Consider the following 14024-nt stretch of genomic DNA (forward strand, 5'->3'; position numbering starts at 1 on the left):
TTGGCTCTGCAGGTAAACAACATTTGTGGCAGGGGCCGGCACTGTGGCACACTAGGTTAATCCTCCACCTGCAGTGCCAGCATCCCATATGGGTGCTGGTTCTAGTCCCGGCTGCTCTTCTTCCAATCTAGCTCTCTGCTGTGGCCTAGGAAGGCAATGGAGGATGGCCCAAGTCTTTGGGCCCCTGCACCTGCATGGGAGACCTGGAAGAAGCACTTGGCTCCTGGCTTCGGATTGGTGTAGCTCTAGCTTTTGTGGCCATTTGGGGAGTGAACCAACAGAAAAAAAGTCCTTTCTCTCTGTCTCTCTCTCACTGTCTGTAACTCTACCTGTCAAATAAATAAATAAATCTTTAAAAAAAAAAAAAAAAAAAAACAAAATATGTGTGGCAGAGATGCAAGTACTTGGGCTGTTGGAGTCTTAAGCCTGAGGCTGGCCCCTGACCAGCAGGAGACAGCACAGACACTCCCCAACAAGGCGAACAGGAGAGGTAAGGTCGACGGGTGAGGCACACACCACAAGCACCCGTGAGTTCTGTCGAAGCAGGAACTGCTTTATTGAAGAAGTGTGCAGGCTTATAAAGCTTACGAAGGACATGCACAGTAGGGGAGCCAGTCAGAGAAAAGGTCACGCAGGCATGGATGGACCACTCACAGGGGCACCTTAAGTAAAGTATAGGGATCATGCACTGTCCACGTGTCCGGAACTAGAGCGGACCTATCCCTGCAGGTGGTCTGATCTTACGTAGCTTAACTGCAGCAGCCGCAGACACGCCCCTCGCCAGGCGCCATATTGTAATGGAGGTTTCAGGCAATGCCCAACACTGGGCCACTTGGATGCCTCCTGAGCAAGGATGGCCTGATAAGGCAGCTGTGAAGGCTGGCTCTGCTGAGGCTCTCCCCATGGACCCTTTCCCCGCCCCCTTTTCTCCCAACTTCCACCACTGGGCTGGAGCTTCAGTTTCTCAGTGGCTTTGATTTTCTTTTTAATTTTTTAAAGATTAATTTTATTTATTTGAAAGACAGAGTTACAGAGATAGGTAGAGACAGAGAGAGAGGTCTTCCATCCACTGGTTCACTCCCCAATTGGCCACAACAGCAGGAGCTGCTCCAATCCGAAGCCAGGAGCCAGGAGCTTCTTCTAGGTCTCCCACGCAGGTGCAGGGGCCCAAGGTCTTGGGCCACCTTCTACTGCTTTCCCAGGCCATAGCAGAGAGCTAGCTTGGAAGAGGAGCGCCCATATGGGATGCCCGCACTGCAGGCCAGGGCTTTAACCCACAGCCACAGTGCTGGCCCTGTGGCTTTGATTTTCAATCTGTGCAGCCATCCCAGGTGTCCATATCCTCCAAGGTTCCTGCCATTCATAACAAGGGCAGCTACTTATTTGTTGCTTTGATTGCACTCTGAGGAGGATACCAATCATCTCAATTCCGCCATCTTGGAAGTCCCGTTAATGTGAAGTCTTACTGTAAGTAGGGTCATTCCTTCAAAATGCAAGATCATTTCTGTTACAAATGACTGAGTGGTTTTTTTATTATTCATCATTTATCAACCATTTATTTTTTTTAAGATTTGTTTGTTTATTTGAAAGGCAGAGTTATATATAGAGAGAAGGAGAGGCATCTAAATATATATATATATGGAGAGAGAGAGAGAGAGAGAGAGAGAGAGAGAGGTCTTACATCTACTGATTCACTCCCCCAATTGGCCACAACGGCTGGAGCTGTACCAATCCAGAGCCAGGAGCTTCCTCTGGGTCTCCTGCATGGGTGCAGGGGCCCAAGGGCTTGGGCCATCTTCTGCTTTCCCAGTCCATAGCAGAGAGCTGGATTGGAAGCAGAGCAGCCGGGACCCCTATGGGATGCTGACACTGCAGGCAGCAGTTTTAACCACTACGCCACAGCACCAGCCCCCATCAACATTTCTTGAGGTGTTGCTTGCTGTAGGTCAGAAGTCAATCAATTCCAGTGCATGAGTTAAATCTGATGTCCTTGTTTTTGTAAACAAATACCACCCCTATATTTACATGTTCTCTGTGCCTGCTTTCCCTCTGTGCTGGCAGAGTTGAATTTTTATGATGGAGATGCCATGGCTCCCAGGGTAAAGTTTGCCTTCCTGCTCCGGAGAAAACAGGATGAACTGAGTGTACTTCCTACCCTAATAGAAGCTCATTCGAGGGTGCTTCAAAAAGTTCATGGAAAAATAGACTTAAAAGACAAGTTCATTTTAGTGCTATGCATTTAAGGGAGTTTTCAAAAAGTTCATGGAAATGCATATTATGAAAAAACTGCATGGATTTTAAAATTTCTCACATTAAAATAAACTTTTAATTCTATTTTCCATGAACTTTTCCTTTAAAAAAAAAAGGTTTATTTATTTGGAAGGCAGAGTTACAGAGAGAGGGAATGACAGAGAGGAGGAAGAGAGAGATCTTCCTTCCATCTGCTGGTTCACTACCCAAAGGGCCACAACAGCTGGGGCTGAACCAGGCCAAAGCCAGGAGCCTGAAACTCCATCCAGGTAAACAACCTGTGTGGCAGAGCCTCAAGTACTTGGGCCATCTTCCACTGCCTTCTCAGGTGCATTGACAGGAAGCTGGATTGGAAGTAGAGCAGCTGGGGCTCAAACCAATGCTCATAAGCAAAGCTGGTAACAGGTGACAGCTTAACTGGCTGCACCACAATGCCAGTCTTGTAGTCCCTAAAAATCCTCCTGAAATGCATTTATATTGCAAAACATCTTCCCCATCCCCAGTAACAGTTCCTAGGTTAAGGAATAGTTAAATCTGTAGAGTTTTAAGATGTGTAACACAGTGCGGTTATTAGGCAATAGTCAGTATCCCAGCAGTGTATGGTAATTGCTGGAAAGTTATAGAAGAAAGAAGATACAACCCCCTGGATAGCTGAATGTGCTATCACATCATAAGTGCAGCGACAGGTCCTAGAGAGGTCGTGTGGCCCAGGTAAGCTGGCAGGTGAGACCAGGCAAGCCAATGTCCTCTGCAGACCTTTGCCCACAGTTGCACACTCTGTCACCAGCCCTCCCTGCTTTTCAAAAGATGTCAGATATCTAGAAAGTTATGGAAATGTCCCCAGTTAGGGGCCGGCGTGATGGCATAGCCACCTGCAGTGCTGGCATCCCATATGGGTGCCAGTTCTAAACCTGGCTCTTCCAATCCAGCTCTCTGCTGTGGCCTGGGAAAGCAGTAGAAGATGGCCCAAGTGCTTGGGCCCCTGTACCCACGTGGGAGACCTGGAAGAGGCTCCTGGCTTCAGATTGGCTCAGTTCCGGCCATTGAGGCCATTTGGGGAGTGAACCAATGGATGGAAGATCCTTCTCTCTCTCCCCCCACCCCCCCCCCCCGCCTCTGCCTCTGCCTCTCTCTAACTCTGCCTTTCAAATAAATAAATAAATCTTTTTTTTTAAAGTCCCCATTTAAAAATGCAGGTGGCCAATTCAGGAGAGCTCTGTGTCAGCCAAAGGAAACATGGCCAGGGATGCGCTTTGGGCCATGGGCCCCTGGATTGTGGTTGCAGATATCAGGAAAATGGCAGACAAAGGACCCAGAGAGGAGAACAGGCTCAGCCACAGTGGACATTCCAGACGAAGAGACTACAGGAGCCCAGGGCAGAGTCAGAGAGAAGACAGCAGGCGGAGTGGGGTCCCAGGGCCAAGCCTGGAGAAAGAGAGAGCTGTGGCTACTGGGCATGTGCAGTGAGAAGCCAAGATGCCTGCGCCCTCCTGGTCCACCTGCTGAGTCCTAGGCCTCCGGAACAGCCACGGCAATGTGGGGAATCCTCCCGGCCTCCTCGGAGTAAGCCTTGTGTTTCCTTTCCCATCTGCTCACCTCTTGGCTCTCCCTCACCATTGCCTCACTGGGAGACTCCCCGGGGTACAGAGTGCCTTCTCACATGTGTGTGCATTCCCCAGGCCTGGCAGAATGATGTAATAAACATTTGCTGGATAAATGAGAAGTCGAAGGGCAGTGAGAGGACCAAGACTCCAGGGTAGCATGGGTGTGAATTCAGAAGCCAAACCATTTGATTGATTCAAATTTGCTCAGGAGCAGTATGTATGGCATTGGGCAAAGTACTTAACTTCTCCACGCTCCAGCTTCGTAATCAAAAGCAGGGATGAATCCCTGTTTCATAGAATTCTTGTGAAAATGACTGAAAACGATCCACTTGGCACAGAGTCTGAAAATCAGTAAGTGCTTAAGGAGTACTAATTATATAGCAGTAATTATTATTGTGGTTAATATTGGTCTGAATATAGTCTTGGCCGCATAGGAAGAGTCTGTAGATTAGAAGAGAGAGTTAAAGCAGAAAATGCTAGGAGGTGTTGGGTAATACTTTGTACTTGCACCAAGATAAGTCAGTCCCATAAATTCATCTTGTACTTTCCCTCAACTCTAGCCTTCAAGACCTGCATCAAATTTCCCCATCATGAGATTTCTATTCCTCATTCACCTAAACTGACTGTTGTGAATCCAGCACACTGAAGCGGGACAAAGATGTGTCCCATTGGCTGGTGCTGTGGCGCAGCGGGTTAACTCCCTGACCTGAAGCACCAGCATCCCATATGGGCACTGGTTCGAGACCCAGCTGCTCCACTTCCAATCTAGCCCTCTGCTGTGGCCTGGGAAAGCAGTAGAAGATGGTCCAAGTCCTTGGGCCCCTGCACCCACGTGGGAGACCCAGAAGAAGCTCCTGGCTTCTGGCTTTGGATCGGTGCAGCTCCAGCCATTGCAGCCAACTGGGGAGTGAACCATAGGATGGAAGACCTCTCTCTCTCTCTCTCTACCTCTCCTCTCTCTGTGTAACTCTGACTTTCAAATAAATAAATAAATCTTTAAACAAAAACAAAACAAAAAAGATGTGTCCCATCAGAGAATGTGATGGAAAGTAACACACCCAGGGGTACACTTGCCTGCCAGGAGACCTTGTCACTTGTGAAAGTTCAAAGTTAAGACCCTGTAGTTCCTAGTACTGAAAAGAACCTTGCTGAATGCAGACTCATTCTGACTGCAAAGCTGACTTTGCCCTAGGCTCTGGGTATGGGGTTCTGCTTTCCCATGTGCTGAAAGCCAAATGCAGACCAACTTGCTCAGATGGATTTAAATGAACTGCGTCTGAACCTGTGCTTTGAAACCTGAAGTGGAGGAAGACAGGCAGAGAATAAACAGTTGGAAAGATTTAAAACCCTTGATTCTACTAGACCCCTGTGCTGGCCATATTTTAAATGCGTGCTGAAATACCCCCAGGAAGCTGCATTAAGAGGCAAGTGATGAGCCATAAACAAAATCACAAACTCTCAAATGAAAAAAGTGGTGGTGGCTGGGGTGGGGGGCAGTCATTTCTATTTGCGGATACTTAGAAATAAGGATAATCTGGGGTAGCATTTTTTTCATCAGCATATCAGTTGTAAAACACACTTAACCACACTTATCTTCATTTTCTCTCACAGAAAACAAATGCAGCTGAGCGAACTGAAAGCGCTGTATGAATTTCAAGGTTTGAAAGAAGCAATCGTAAGAAGGAGGAATGAAGTAGACCTCTTACTTGAAAACCTCCGGGGAGAGATTGCTATGCGATCCAGTGTCCTTAAAGCAAGTTCCACGGGTAAGAGCAGGAAGAATGCACTTTGCTTCTACAGAGTTAGAGGAAACCCACGCTGCATTCCTCAGTGAGTCACCTGTGCTGCCCACCACAGCCCCTGAGCCCTTCAGAACATGCAAACACACGTCTTGCCGCTTAGTATTCGCACATGGACATTTCAATTCTTTCAACACTGCACAACCTAGATATCATTTGCTCAAAAGAATAAGGAAAGCTAAGGAGGTCTGACGCTAATCAAATACTGAAGCCCAAGGCAGTATGTGGGGCAGGAGTGTCAAGTCATCAGCAACTTAGAACTCTACCATGGCCAGGAGCAAATGAAATTCCCTTGCCTTCCTGGGGGCGGGGAATGGGGGGAGGAGGGGAAGAGGTGTCAGCCACTCCATTCCCAGCAACCTTGAATGCAAGGGAACAGGAAGCAAGAATGGATTAAACTCAGCATTTCTCACAAGGACTTTGTAGGGACCGGACTCATGCAACATACAGGAAGCCTTTAACCTGTACTGCGTTGTTGTGAAAATCGAACGTGAGCTGAATCCAAGATCAAATTGGAGGAGAAATGGAAACTCCAAAGCAACACCTAGACCAGCTCCTCTCCTGTTGAAGACAGCATCCTGGTTCTATTTGGAAAAAGACAACCTGTTGCTACCAAGGGAGGCACTATTGAGTTTATTCATACCTGGCCCGACTAATGGAGCAGTAAAGGGAAAATACAGGTGAGTGCAGGTCCAAACAAAAACTCTGGCTCTTGCTCCTTATCTTGTGTGCATGCTCCTGTCTTTCATCTGATCTTGACCTATAGATGGCGATTAGGAATGCCTCACTGCTCTCGTGGAATGCCTGATTTGGCGCAACAATTGCTGGCAAAGATCCGTTAAGGATGCTCAAAAAATTCCATGTGGATATTCAGGAATGTCCTCCCATTCCTCCTCTGGAATAAGGTGCCTTTGAAAGAACCCAGAATCCATCAGAGGTCACCCCAAGCCACAGAGAATCCAGGACAACTGCGCCCGTACGGATTCTCTCAAGTGTGCAATCCAACAGCAGTTGCTCAGGCTGGGCAAGAGAGGCGGGGAGACGCTCTTGCGTCGCTGGCTCCCTGCGTACACAGGATACAGGGAGCCCCACACAGCATTTAGATATGTAGGGCAATTTCAAGCTGCTTGGCAAAGAAGCAAGACAGAAGGCTCGCTGAGTGTATTAGGAAATCTTTCAGGGAAGCGAGCGTCACAGGATGGAGGTGTATTTGCCAGATAAACAGAAGCAGAAAATCATCCCCAGCAATAGGAACACATTTAGGGTTTTTTTTTTTTTTTTCATGATAAATGAAAAGCACGATTTTTTAAGAGCATGACAGAGGAAGAATGATGAAGGTTTAAAACATAAGGTGTGGTGGTCTCATGCCCAGGTTACAGTAAGATGAGGGTTCAAGATCAGGACCTTGGGCCTCTAAAATAGGGAATTATCATTGAAAGTCTAATATATGATAATTTACCTGCATTTTTATTTTAATTTAAATATGCAAAACAGAGAAGTGCTTGAGAACACAGGTTCAAGAGTCTCCCCACTGAGTTCAACCCCTGGCTCGATCTCTCACTCTCAGCGAGACTCACGTAAGCAAACAGCTTACATCATCAGAGGCTCAGTTTCCAGGTTTGGGAAATGGGGCTGATTGGTGACCATGCACTTCACAGTTCTGGGAGCTGAGGGAGAGTGACTGCTGGGGGTCGGACACGGAAAACACTCAGGTAGCCACCGTGAAAGTCCTCGCCAGCAGGGGCTGCAAACCGCAGCCTGCAGGCTAGGCCTGCACAGCCTGTTTTTGTCTTGTTTTGAATTTATTTTCATTCATTTTATTTATTAGATTTTAAAAAATTTTTACATGAGAGTTAGATTTACAGACAGTGAGAGGGAGAGACAGAGAGAAAGGTCTTCTTATCCACTGGTTCACTCCCCAAATGGCCGCCACGGCAGAGCTGTGCTGATCCAAAGCCAGGAGCCAGGAACTTCCTCTGGGTCTCCCATGTGGGTGCAGGGGCCCAAGGACTTGGGCCATCTTCTGCTGCTTTCTCAGCCTATAGCAGAGAGCTGGATCAGAAGAGGAGCAGCCAGTGTTGCTCCCCCTCTTCATGGAGGAACGACACAGGACCCTGCGCTGTTCTTTCGTCTGCTTGGCCCTTCCCGGGTTTGCTGCTGGTTCTTCCCGGGTTGGCTACCGTCCCTTCCACCTCTGTGGAAGGGTGGTTCCCCCTGCCACTTTCCCCACTTCCGCGGGGGAGCGGCACACCGCCGGCCGGCTCTCTCGGGGGCTGCTCAGGTGTTCCTTCAGATAGATGTTCCCCTTAGATGTTCCTGGTGCATGTTGTCTCTCTCCTCCTTTATAGTCCTCTTCCACCAATCCCAACTCTGCTACCCACACGCCAAGTATGCTGCTCTCCTCCAATCAGGAGCAGGTCCTGCTGTTTATTGGTTGAACTGGAGGCAGCAGTGTAGAAGCTGTTTCCTCCTCTCCCAGCACCTTATTGTGGGAGAGCAGATGCATAGAATAAGTCTTAATTCCAGTAACAGTCTAGTCCGAGTTGCTCCCCACAGCCAGGACTTGAACCGACACCTACATGAGATGCTGGCACTGCAGGTGGAAGATTAACCCACTGCGCCACAGCGCTGGCTCCCTAATTCATTTTAACAATTTGAATATGATTTATACATACAGTCTAAGAGCATAAGGATATTCCGTTCCTCCCTCCCACAGCTTGTGTTGTCAATAAAGTTTCATCAGAACACAAGTGTACCTGTTCGTGTACATATCACCCAGGGTTGCTGTCACTCAGCAATGGCAGAGTTGAGTACCTTTGGCAGCAAACCCTAAGCCATGAATTCTCTGGCCTTTGATAAAATGTTTGTTAGTTCCTACTCTGTGTGGTTAAGCACACTTGATTGGTTTATCCTGTTACAGCATATATAGGGATTCATAGTTAATACCTTAAATTTGTGGAACATTTTACAGACTTTTCAGATTATCTCATTTCATCTCCACAAATTATTGTCACCCATTTATGGATGAAGAAACAAAATCTAAGGGATTTACTGATTTACTCAAGAACATTCCCAGACAATAACAGGTGTACCCAGGACGCAGTCCCCTACCTGAGAACTTCAATACTCTGAATCCACTATACCCGTAGCTATGACACTGCAGCTAACCCTGCTCTATGAAATGCAGCGCTGTATGGTGACAGTTGAGACCACGACAGTGGGGAAATTGTGAAATGCTTGTTGTGATGGCTGTTATGGTCGTTTGTTTTCACCAATTGATCTTACCTCAATTTGTGTTGCTTATAGATACCTCAGAAAGCAATAGGAGGTATCATCACATATCATCCTCAGCTGAAAAGACAGCTAATGAAACTGAAAATAACAGGAGTGGCTTAATTACCATCTTGGATACACTGGCCTCAAAAGAAAACTCATCACTAGAAAAATGAAAGCAGATTAAGATACCAGCTATGCAAACATTGAAGGAAAAGGTAATAATCATAATGCTATAGAAATGTTTGTGATTTCTGCTCCGTATACAGACCTCTTCAATTTTATTTTCTTTTAATTTTTATTTCTTTATAAATTTACATTTAAAAATATGTAATACTAATAAGCATATATGAAATAATGTGTAACACACATCCTCAATCATACAATATATAAATTTAAGGTAAATATTTATACTTAAGTCAAAGTTTGGCCAAGATCAAAGAATAAATATTCTCACTGGGTTTTATCATTTTATATCGTTTACTATTTTTGGAAATTGTAAGGAGAAAGGAATTTCTATTTTAAAGGAATGAAAATGAAATTAATACGGAAACCATAATATTTGGCCACTTTTCAGAAACATTTTATATATAAAAGTGACCAATGGGCACCGCCACTAATCATTAGATATTTACTGGGTACCTAGGAAGCATTTGGAACGGTCCAACCTGTGCACAGCTACTGAAGGAACGCAGCGGAGCAGAACAGGGCCTTGCCTCAGGGAGCCCCCGTGGCATTAGAGAGAACTCTGCGAAGAAGTGTATGTGTTCTCTAACATAAACCCTCTGTCCTGTAAAGTGGCCCGAGCACCAGAGAACTTGTTGTGCAGGCTCTCGCCCCGTGGGGGCGCTCTCCGCAACTGCCCTGAAGGGCTCCAGCGGTATGGTGGTCCCTGCTGTCTGTCGGCACTCCTGGACCCTCAACTCTGGCCCTCCAAAAGGTACGGGAAGCAAATTCCGTGATTTGTAATTTGCCCAACCAGCTTCAAGGGTTGAGGAATCAAGTCAACAACGACTTCTCTTGGTCTGTTGGTGAACTTGTAGCAATCAGGAAGCCAACCATTTGGCATTTTTTAAACTTCCATTTAGGTTCCAAACACAGAGAATAGATTCTACATGTTGGTATATTCTGATGACTGGAACTGTTGCATAAAATATAAACATAGGTATAAGTGTGGATATAAAAGCAAGCTGTAGGTTTTTTATTATACGTGTGTGTGTGTGTGCAGAGACAAAGAATTCAGATAACTTTTTTTTTTTTTAAGATTTATTTATTTATTTGAAAGAGTTACACACAGAGAGAAGAAGAAAAAGAGAGAGGTCTTCCAATCGCTGGTTCACTCCCCAAGTGATGGCAATGGCCAGAGCTGCATCTATCCAAAGCCAGGAGCCAGGAGTTTCTTCCAGGTCACCCATGCAGGTGCAGGGGCCCAAGGACTTGGGCCATCTTCTGCTGCTTTCCCAGGCCATAGCAGAGAGCTGGATGGGAAGTGGAGCAGCTGGGACTCGAACCGGTGCCCATATGGTATGCTGGCCCTGCAGGCGGCAGCTTTACCCACTACACCACAGCGCTGGGCCCCCAGAGTACTTTGTTGTAGGACATGGACATGTGCAGACTTTTTTTTTTTAAACAACAAACTCTACATAGAAATATCAGGATTCCTAACCTTGAAGGTGTGAAAACTGTAGATCTCTCAAAGCAAAGAATAGTTTTTCATAAATTCAAGGCTATAATTAGAATTCTAAATATCCAAATCTAACATTAAGATTTAAAGTCAGGAAATAGTTTGACAAAAATATATACCCTGATGCCTGGAATGCCTTCCTATGTTGACAGACATGACAGATTTCTTTGAAGTCCTTCATCCTTGAATCCATAAGAATTTGAAATTATTTCATGTCCTTGTGTTGATTTCTATTTTTCTAAATTCTTTATTTTCATTTTATTTAAACAAGAGACAGAGATCTTCCATCTGCTGGTTCACTCCTCCAAATGCCTACAGCATCCGGGGCTGGGCCACGCTGAAGCCAGGAGCCAAAAACTCTACCTGGGTCTCCCACGTGGGTAGCAGGGGCCCATGGCGCATTAGCAGGAAGGTGGATCAGAAGCTGAGCAGCCAAGCCTTGAACTGGGCTCTCCGAGATCCCTTTTACCAATGTATGTTGAACATTATATCAGTTGGCATTCTTGCTTACCAGCAACAGAAATCAACCCCTGAACAAAAAGGAAATGTATAGGTTGCCTGGGTCTCAGAATCAAGAGAAAGATGGTGGGACCAGCTTGGGCATGGGGTGAGAACCACAGCCAAGAGACACCCATGTCCACGCACATGCACACACACACACACACACACACACACACGTAACATCCTTGTCCACTTCCCTCAGAGACCAAATTGAGAGCAGACATCTGATGAGCCAAACTGGAGAATATTCCTGCACATGCTAAAGACTGACACATTTATTTGTGTAGTCACAACTCTCTATTGCTTTGTGGTTTTCACTTATATGTGATTCTTAATTGCTTTATCAAATACTCATTGAGAACCTACTAGGTGCCAGTTACTAACCTAGACATTGGGAATACAGCAGTGAGCATAAAAATGCCAATCCTGGACTTCACATCGCAGTGCTTAAAACAGCCCCTCAACTGGCTAACATGATTGTAAGCTATGCTATTGCCCCTTCTTAAAAAAAAAGAAAATTTGAACGTCTACATCATTGACATGAGCCCTGATTGGCGCTCGAGTTTATTGAGTGAATACCAGTGTTAGCTATCTGTGTTCAAGACGGCCTCTGAAGTTCGTATTAGCAGACTCTGGTTTGATCAGCACACAGCAGAGAAGCGGGACAGGATGAGAGAGGGGTTGCCGTGTTGATAAAAATGGTGAGCTATTTCCCTCTTGATGAGGAAGGGGAAGAGTGCCAGAAGAGATTGCGAGAGAATTCTCAGGCGTCAGCCGTGACAGGAGATGGATAGCAGAGGGATGTTTTGAGAGTGAAGTAATTCCGTGACCTCTGTTTTGGAACACGAGATCTAATCCACACCGAGATGTCGTCCGTATCCCTGGGTACTGGCCTGTCTCGAGTATGTGTTTCTGGAAGTCTTGTTTCTCTGCTGTTCTTTGTTACTCTTTTCCATTTTCAAATTAAGAAGGCTCTGGAGAATTAATGATTGCGTTTCCAAAAAATTAAGAGACATATTTTTAATCATATAACTACACATCTTTTTTTTTTCTTGTTTTAGCGTTTGCTAATGACTGTTAAGCCTTCTTCCCAAAATCTGTAGCACTCAAATTAAACAGCCTCCTTTTGTGGGGAAATAAAGGGAGATCCCCCCACCCCGATTATGTTTGATCCTAATTAGCCCTACTTATGTCACAATTAATTTGTTCAATAAGCTCAGTTTGTTGGCAATATTGTCTTACAGCTTTCTGCTTTGTTCTCTTTCTCTAATTCCTTGGAACCCCAAGAAAAAGTCCATGACCTTTTTCAAATCACACAATTAAGACTTTGCACATCTGGTTACTAGCCAAGTAGTTCTATTAATTTGTTCAACTCCACCAATTGTACAAAGTGTTTGGAATTTATTTTTGCAGCTCATTCTGAGTTTAAGCTCATTTATTAAAAGGAGGAATGCTTTCCTGTTATCTCTCAAGGAAAGTACATTACTTGAATGTGAGGAATGCTTAGAAGACTAACTATTCTAACTTATATAAAAGAAAATGCTCTCAACTGATTAACCATGAGGACCACTGCCGGTAAGCAGTCCACAGTAATTTTGGTGCAAGTTGGTGGCAGTATAAAATGCTAAGTCTTATGAAAATGTAATTTCTATGTTTATATTAGGAAAAATCTTTAGTGCTAGATATTGTTTAAAGCAAATTCATATTACTAAGAAGAAATGACAATGCAAACAGATTATAATCACCTTTCCAAAGAGTTATTTAAAATGACTCTATGAGTCATCTAGACTTCTAGTTAGTTTTTACTGACAGTTTGGTCTAGATAAGTTATTAAACGTCACGGGATATGCCTGATTGTTATGTATCTTCTGTTGTTTTTTTTTCTTATTCCAGACCAAAATTACAATTGGTAGAAATCTCCAAACACAACATCTTTACAGCTAAATGAGAAACAGGGAAATTTTAAAAACCAAAGTGAAACTGAAAAAAAAAAAAGGACTCTCTTCATCAAAAAAGTGAAAAACTTTTTGTTAGGTAAATTTTTTGAAAGAGGACAGTTTTTGCTCCTTTTTCTAAAAATGTATACTCAAATATCATAACTAATTTGAAATTATATTAATTGGTTGTGATATGCTTAAATCAGGAAAATTATATATCCCTTGATTTAAAGTTTCTTAATGAGAATAATCTCAAAATATTAACTCTGTGCCAAAAAATTATGACTCTGTGTAACATTAATTTAGCAATAAATCCTAGAATTTAACTAAAATTCCGAACAAATGGACTTGGTTTTTAAGGTTATTTTATTTTTTTGAAAAGGGAATTCCAACATGATGAGTCCATCGGATTCCCTAACATCAGTACTTAGTCATTGTCTTTGCTAACAGAGATGATAGGAGAGCAAGATAAGCCAAATTCTGGTTAGTGTAGCAAATATTATAGTGAAGTAGTATCCAAAAAATGGATTATTAATTATTATTCATTATTTGCCAAGTCTTTTGTTGGCTCTTACCAAAAGAAATTATTTATTATTTCTTGTCCCTGATTTGGGGAGAGGTTTGTTTTAAACTCCAGTGAATAGGGGTGGGCGTTTGGCCCAGTGGTGAAAATGTCACTTAGGATGCCCACATCCCATATCAGAGTGTCTGGGTTCAGGTCCCAGCTCCACTCCTTATTCCAGCTTCCGGTTAATGCATACCCAGAGGCAGTAAGTAATGGTTCAAGTAGTTTGTCCCTGCCACTCATGTGGGAAACCCAGATGAGTTCAGGGCTCCTGTGTTGGCCTGGTCCAACCCTGGCTGTTGTGGTTATCTAGGGAATGAACCAGCAGATGGGAGATCTCTCTGTCTCTCTGCTTTTCAAATAAATTAATTCACTTAAAAAAACTGCAATGAATTCTTAAAGGTAAAAATC

General features: G+C 44.4%; 1 pseudogene; it reads left to right on the forward strand.

Annotated features, from left to right (window-relative positions):
• LOC103348724 (laminin subunit beta-4-like) overlaps nt 1-14024 on the forward strand; it is a 120618-nt pseudogene that overhangs the window by 85543 nt on the left and 21051 nt on the right.

The sequence above is a fragment of the Oryctolagus cuniculus genome, chromosome 3 (genome assembly GCF_051225735.1).
Source record: "Oryctolagus cuniculus isolate XC-2025 breed Fujian yellow rabbit chromosome 3, ASM5122573v1, whole genome shotgun sequence".
Lineage (NCBI taxonomy): Eukaryota > Metazoa > Chordata > Mammalia > Lagomorpha > Leporidae > Oryctolagus > Oryctolagus cuniculus.